Source organism: Natator depressus, chromosome 7, assembly GCF_965152275.1.
Source record: "Natator depressus isolate rNatDep1 chromosome 7, rNatDep2.hap1, whole genome shotgun sequence".
Taxonomy (NCBI): domain Eukaryota; kingdom Metazoa; phylum Chordata; order Testudines; family Cheloniidae; genus Natator; species Natator depressus.
In genome coordinates, this window is record NC_134240.1 from 121,126,415 (window position 1) to 121,133,971 (window position 7,557).

Sequence of the window (7,557 nt, forward strand, 5' to 3'; positions counted from 1 at the left end):
TACTTTGTTTTGCTTGTTTCAAAATATGTTTGGTTTGGATCATTACAATTTGTTTTCTAATATAAAAAGCTTAAATTTCAAAACAACAACTCGTCGGTTTGAGCTGGAAAACGGGAAATTTTCATTTTGCAAACATCAAAATGAAACTTTTTGACAATTTTGAAACTGGAAAAAAAACCTGACTTGAAAGATTAATCTAAGCCAGCGATACCCAGACTGAGACACGCAAGCCGCAAGTGGCTGTTTCATGCATCTCCTGCAGCTCTTTGCAGCACATATTAAAACACTGGGTGATTTAATGATAACCCATCAGGAGGCTTTTACCATGTTATTAAGCAACTGTAGCTGATAACATAATACCACTTGGTCAGTCATTTTGCTGTGAGAATAATTATATATATATATATATATATATATATATATATATATATATATATATATATAATATACTAAATATTTCCCCGGTCCTACTGTTTAAATATGAATATATAGTGCTATAGTAAATGAAACAATGAATTCACAGTACTGTGGCTCTTTTGGGTAATGGCTAATTTGCCTCCTGAACCACTGAGGTCTGAGTATCACTGATCTAAGGTTAGCCTTTGCCTTGCAAAGTGGCGGTTTTGATGAATCCGCATTTTCTGACCAAAAAAAACGTATCGTCAAAAAATCCCTGAGCAGCTTTGGTGGCCAGGCTCTGTGTTCTAGGCAGTCAGGCCTGGTGGTTGGAGCCATGGTCGTGAACAGGTGCCAAGGGTTGCAGCTGGTCATGGAGTCAGGACTGGGCTGAGGGCAGAGCTGAAACCAGGGGCCGGGGACAGGCGGTGGGTCAGAACCAAGGGTCAGAGTCCGTGGACGAGCCAAATCAGATCGGAGTCGGAGTATGGATGCAGGCTGAAAGCCGAAGCTGGGTTGGATTCAGTCCAAGGGTCGGGAGGCGGATTCAGGGCTGGAGTGGGTCAGTAACAGGGCTCGAGCAAGGTTGGGGGATGGCACGGACCAGGCTGAAGCAGGAACAAGGCAGGAACAAGAACTAGACAAGGGCAGGCGGAAGCTGAGGGAGCCTGTAACCCCGCAAGGCAGCAGGAGGCTCCCTGGCCAGGACTGCAGTTGCACAGATGAACTTGCAGCTCTGATGCAGTCAGCGAAACACTTGTGCCTGGGGATCATCTGCCCCAGGCCCTGCCCACGGATAGGCTGCTGCAGCAGCCTGAGGGCTGAGTCCCTGCAGGGGAGAGTCCGGGCAGCTGAATGACTTCCGTGACCTCTGTGACAGACTCACAGCCTTAGTCATAAGAACAGAGTGAACAGAACAGGGCAATTTATCCAGTGATCCAACCAGTGACATCATCCCATCCCAGCTTCTGGCAGTCAGAGGCTTAGGGACACCAGAGCATGGGGTTGTGTCCCTGACCATCTTGGCTAAGAGCCAATGATGGCCCTGTCCTCCAGGAACTGATATAGTTCTTTTTTGAACCCACTTATACTTTTGGCCTTCACAACATCCCCTGGCAAGGAGTTCCACAGGTTGACTGGGCATTATGTGCAGAAATACTTCCTTAAGTTTGTTTTAAACATGCTGCCTATTAATTTCATTGGGTGTCCCCTGGTTCTTGTGTTATGTGAAGGGATAAATAACACTTCCCATTTCACTTTCCCCACACCAGTCATGATTTTACAGACCGCTACCATATTCCCCTTTAGTCATCTCTTTTCCAAGCTGAACAGCCCCAGTCCTTCCAATCGCTCCTCCCATGGAAGCTGTTCCATCCCCCAATCATTTTTGTTGCCCTTCTCGGTACCTTTTCCAATTCTAATATATCTTTTTTGAGATGGGGCCACCAGAACTGCGGGCAGTATTCAAGGTGTGAGCGTACCATGGATTTCTACAGGGGCATTATGACTTTCCCTGTCTTACAATCTATTCCTTTCCTAATGGTTCCTAACATTCTGTTACGCTTTTTTAGTCACTGGTTTGTATCACATGTAACCAGTGCTATGAATGGCACAGGAGGAAAATGGTACCCAGAATACGTGTGAAAACTTGGAGGCAGAGCGGAACTGGTTTGTTGTGGTTTGACTATGGTTTATAAGCTTCTTTTACTATTCTGTTCTATGTAGGCATTTACACTGTGCCCATCACTGTAGTATCTGAGTGCCCTCCGACTGCTGCACGTCTACTGCATGTGGTTTGTTCTCTCATCTTCTCCCCAGGAGGAGAAGCGTGTGTCGTGGAATGTCCTGCTTTGGTAGGGGCTTTGGGGCAGGCTGTATTAAATAAATGTACCTGTTGCTCTGTATTTATATTTGAGAAGGCACGGCAAAGAAATGGACCCTGCACTTGCAGCAGAAAGTGGTGTGGTTTGTGAATTAGCTCCAGGGGCAGATCACTCCACAGTCTCAGACCACCCCCGGGGAAGGTTCTAGCTCCCGCTCAAACGAAATCACAGGCGATGAAATCTGTAAAGGGCAAAAGTGGTGCTGGTGCATGCATAAGCCACCCCCATGGCTCATCAGCAATGTTCAAACCCCAGGACTGGCACCGCTCAACTCAGATCTCTGCCACTTGAGATAAAAGAGTAACTCCATTAGCAAGTAGCAGAAATAGGCTGTTATCTTCTAATGGGACAGCCAACAGGGGGAGACATGACACCCATGTTGCTAGTGTGTTACATGCCCAGTTACCCAACTTGCTCAGAGAATCAGGTACCCACTAGTAGTATATTGCCCTCAGTAAATGTCAAAGAGATTGACGAATGAGATAAGATAAGGATGATGCCATCACTGGAAGTGATATCACTGGTTATGATGTCACAGGAAATGATGATGTACTAAAAATGAGGATGTCCTGGAAATGTTTTTATGACCTAAACCCTTGTCCTTCTAGAGTCTGGCCCCTAACCTCTTTGACCCCTAACTCCCAACCAGAAGGCCCACCATACCTGGGGAGGGAAGCCCAGAGAGTCAGAGATTTCAAGGCCAGAAGGGACTACTCATCCCATCTGACCTCCTGGATGTCACAAGCCGCCAACCCCACCCAGCACCCGCACCCTAAGCCCAACAACCGAGTATCACAGTATTACAGCCCCTAGGAGATGGGACTATGATGTGCCACAGGCAGAGAAGAGAAGGGACCGAGGTGCACCAGCGCCCACGGCCCCCACAGTGGCAAGGAAGTGGTGAAGTGAGATACTCCTGATACTCCTGGCAAGTGACCTGCATCCAGTGCTGCAAAGGAAGGTGAAGAAAACCAAGGTCACTTACAATCCGACCGGGGGGAGAATTCCTTTGTGACCCCACATATCGCAATCAGTCAGACCCTGAGCATGTGAGCAAGAACCAGCCAGCCAAGCAATTGAGAGAGAGAACGCCCACTGCCACCTCAGAGCCCTGGCCCACCCCACCCAGTGTCCCAACCCTGGCCATCCCTGATGCTTCAGAGGAGGGAGATTAAAAAAACCCTCCCAGAATACATTGAGGGGGAAATCCCTTCCTGACCCCTGCCAATGGCCGGCTGAAACCCTGAAGCATGAGCTTTAGGAACATATAAGACGTAAACTGGAAGAAAGCCCCAGAGCTGCTGAGCCCTGCCCCACACCAGCACAACCAGCCCCGTCAGACAGTCACACTCATACATTTGTCCAGCTCTCTCTCAAAACGTATTTAGTTGTTTGCCCCACAACTCCTCTTCCAGAACTTTCCCCACTCTGCTGGTTAGAAACTTCCTAATTTCCAGCCTATTCATGACCAGTTTATTCTCATTTGTTCTTGTGCCACCATTGGCCTTTAGCTTAAATAGCTCTTCCTCCTCCCTGGTATTTACCTCCCAAATGTATTTATAGAGTGCAATCAGATCTCTTCTCAGCCTTCTCTTTGCTAAGCTAAACAAGCCGTCTCCTCTCAGAAGACAGGCCCTCCGTTCCCCTGATCATCCTATTAACTCTTCTCTGCACCTCCTCCAGCTTGAGTAATCTTTCTTGAATGTGGGTGACCAGAACTGTACCCAGTATTGCCAATGAGGCCTTACCAGTGCCTAGTACAATGGCATTAATACTTCTCTATCTCTCTACTGGAAATATTTCACCTAATACATCCTAGGATTACATTTGCCTTTTCCTCGGCCCCATCCCATTGATAGCTCATTCTCAACCTGTGATCGACCCACACACCCAGGTCTCTCACCTGCTCTGTCACTTCCAACTGATGCCCCCCGCTTGTAATGAAATGGAATGTCTGGCCCAGACCCCCAGAGTGGGGGCTGATAAGTTGGGCTGCCCCTAGAAATGATAAAGAAACAGCTAAATGTTGGGGGAAAAGTTAAAATATGAAACCAGAGCAAGGTCTTTAAAAATATGGGTAAAGAGATCTGCAAAGGGACGTTGGTGTAACTCTAAATGATGATTAAAATGCTTCATCGTGTGTTAATTGCAGAGGAGATCCTGACCCAAATCCCTATAACTTCACCCAGGCCCTCCTCACTTAAAGAGGGAAACCAACAGGATTTAGCGTATGGCTCCGAACTGCTAAACCAGTGCCGGTAAGCCCCACTTACCTGCAAGTGCAGATGCGTGGGGTACCCAGCATGCCAGAAGTGCAGGTCCTGACACCTGATGCTTCAGAGGGAAAACAACCACAGTGCACCTGGCCAGTGGAGCAATGCTGCATAGGGGCAAAATCATGTCCTTCCTGACCTCTGCAGTGAGCAGCTTATGGACTGAAACATGGGGATTGACCGACGTTACCTCAGCCTGCAGAAATAAACGGGTTATAAAATTATTCAGCCCTTTGAAACAAAAAACAAAAAGCCAACAAGCCAGAAACAGTATTTAACTCTGCAATGGTCTATGCTAGTAAAACACACCTCTTGCTCTGAGCCAGCAGCTGGGGACATGCAAGTACCAGCAATGTGTATCTTCCATGAAGAGTTCACTTCATGGCCTCAGGGACTGGCTAGCTAGGGAGTGATGAAGAGAGCCAGCTCACCAGCAACCATTTCAGGGGGCTGCGTTGTCTTGGGGGCACAGAAAATACTTAAATCCATGGCAACCTATGGGGTCGTTGTGCTGCACAGTGCAGCTGCTCAGCCCCTCCTGGCAACCACAGGGATGGAATTCTGATGCTCCTCCTCGTAAAACATAGGTCCCCTAGCACTGGAGTTAAAGGAGAATCTCCATTAGCAGTATAGGGTCTCTGGCACACACTGTTTCAGTCCAGTAGAGATTTCCACTTGCTAGATCATTGCAGCACACAATAATAACTAGAGACATGCCTGAATTTAAAACCTGGGATCTGGACATCTCCAGAGCTTGAATCTTGTCCCCGTGAAATCTCTGCCAATCTGGCTCACCTTTGCTATTAGCAGGTCTGTTCTTTTGTCACCTCTGATGAGCTGCGGGCGTTCCCTGTTGGGACACCAGGACTTCCAGGCCTTTGTCAGTTCTGTCCTCTCTGGAGTCTTCATTTCAGAGGCCTCCACAGTATTTAGCTGTATGGCCTGGAGTGGAGAATGGGACTGTGATTTTAAAGCAGGTCCATGTCACAAGCTCTCCTGGAATAAAGCAAAGGAAACATGGATGGCTGAAACAGGAACCACCACCTTGACCATCAGGGCTCCGACATTCAGGCACGACTCGAAGACACTAATTACCATTGAGTCTGCTAAATGCTGAGCACTAAGCAAAGACCTTTTGCCGAACAACAACTTGATCAAACAGTAAATTCTGCAGCTCCTGCCCTTGTGCAAGAACTCACGTCAGGGCATATGTTGCATCTATGCACACACACAGTTCTGCCACAGCCCCTCAATCCAGACCTGGACTGTCGCCCGTATATCAGTCCTGAGTTCCCCACACTGTTCTGCCCAGCAAAAATCCTCGCTATGCAATTCTGGATCCATACACCCTCTGCACCATAATCCTGGCCCACGCTGGGTCTACCATCTAGCTCAGTCCCTATATAAACCCAAGAAAACTGTTGACAATCTTGTGTTTAAGGCACTGGACAAGAACTCAGGAGCTCTGGTTTCAATCCTTGTCTCTGGAACAGATTCCCTGGGTGACCTTGGGCAAGTCACTTGATGTCTCCATGCCTCAGTTTCCCACATGTAAAATGGAGACAATAATCTCTCCTTTCCCCACAGTTTATCTGTTCCATACGGTTAGAGCACTATCTCCGCCTGCACATCCATACAGCGGTCAGCGTGGGAAGGCTCCCGTCATGACTGTGCTTTCTTGTTGCTGCTCCACCACAAATTATTATTTTAGATCATGTCAGTGCACAGAAGAGGTCTTTCTTCCCTTTCATCATGGCAGCCTGCTCACGGCATTTTTCTTTTCTAGTGTCACACTGGGTGAAATGACAGGTTTCAGAGTAGCAGCCGTGTTAGTCTGTATTCGCAAAAAGAAAAGGAGGACTTGTTAGTCTCTAAGGTGCCACAAGTCCTCCTTTTCTTTTTACTGGGTGAAATGTTCCTGGCTTAACTTGGCAACCCTTTTCTGCTTGGCTAAAATGCACGAGTACTTGTAATTCTCTCTTTTTTTTCTCTCTTTTTTTTTTTGCTATGTTCCAGAACAAACACAAAGTCAGCTCTCCCTGGCATCTGGGCTTCCCTAATATTTATCTGTGGAAGTTGAACGCCGCTCTGATTTGTGAAATCAATCACACTTAACTGAAGGGTGATTGTTTTCACATGTGACTTTGCCACATTCCTTTCATCTTTATCACATTCTCTTTTTCTCTGGGTTTTGCGTGTCAAGATACAGCAGAGCGAGGGGGAAAAGGTCATTGACTCTTGACCTGGGTATAATTGGAAAACAGAAGGTCAATGTCTCCTTTCTTTTCTTGGTTAGATCAGTTTGCATTTTGTGCAGCTATCGAACTGGCACACACACAGTCCACGCTCACCCTCCCCCCACGTACATACGACACATACAAAGAGCCATGTAAATCCGTTCACCCACACACAAACCCACACCCATGCTGACATATGTTAGGTTTAGTTATTTTATTCCAGCTGTTTGGGAACACAGCCCTTCCTGCCTGTCTCCCACAGTCCATGGTAGCTCTAGGGCCCAGATTCCACCCACCCCACACCCACCCACCCACCTCAGAGCATGCGTACCAGATCAGGCAAGGGAACACCTATCTTCACCTGGCGTGAGGATCACACAGGGGGTTAGGCCTGAGATAGGGTCCCAGCACCTGCCTGAGGCCGAGAAGTAGGTAGCTAGGGGAAATTTAGGTGCTGTATCAATGTAGGTGCTTGAAGGATTACGTGGCAACGGAGTGGGGGGTTTGTGAATCACAGTGATGCTAAATCTGGATTCAGGTGCCTATTCTGGGGTCTTGGCTCCAGATCCCCTTGTGGATCCAAGACTAGGTGCTTCAGATATGAGACAAAGGCACATCTGCCACCGGCATTGGAAAGAATAAGAGCAAATAGGGATCGGGTGCCAGGACACATGCCCTGTTATCTCCACAGGGCAGGCAACCCGCCAGTGTCAAGCAGTGCTGATGCTATTTATGACTGAGGTCTAAAGCTTTCTGGGTGAGGCAGCA

General features: G+C 47.7%; 1 long non-coding RNA gene across 1 annotated transcript; it reads right to left on the minus strand.

The window, feature by feature from the left end:
- Nucleotides 1-4,205: 4,205 nt before the first annotated feature.
- Nucleotides 4,206-5,542, minus strand: LOC141991745 (uncharacterized). Its single transcript, XR_012640445.1, has 3 exons — nucleotides 5,348-5,542; nucleotides 4,553-4,748; nucleotides 4,206-4,277 (listed from the first exon to the last, which is right to left on the minus strand). It is a non-coding gene; the product is annotated as an uncharacterized LOC141991745 (long non-coding RNA).
- Between the last annotated feature and the right edge of the window lie 2,015 nt (nucleotides 5,543-7,557).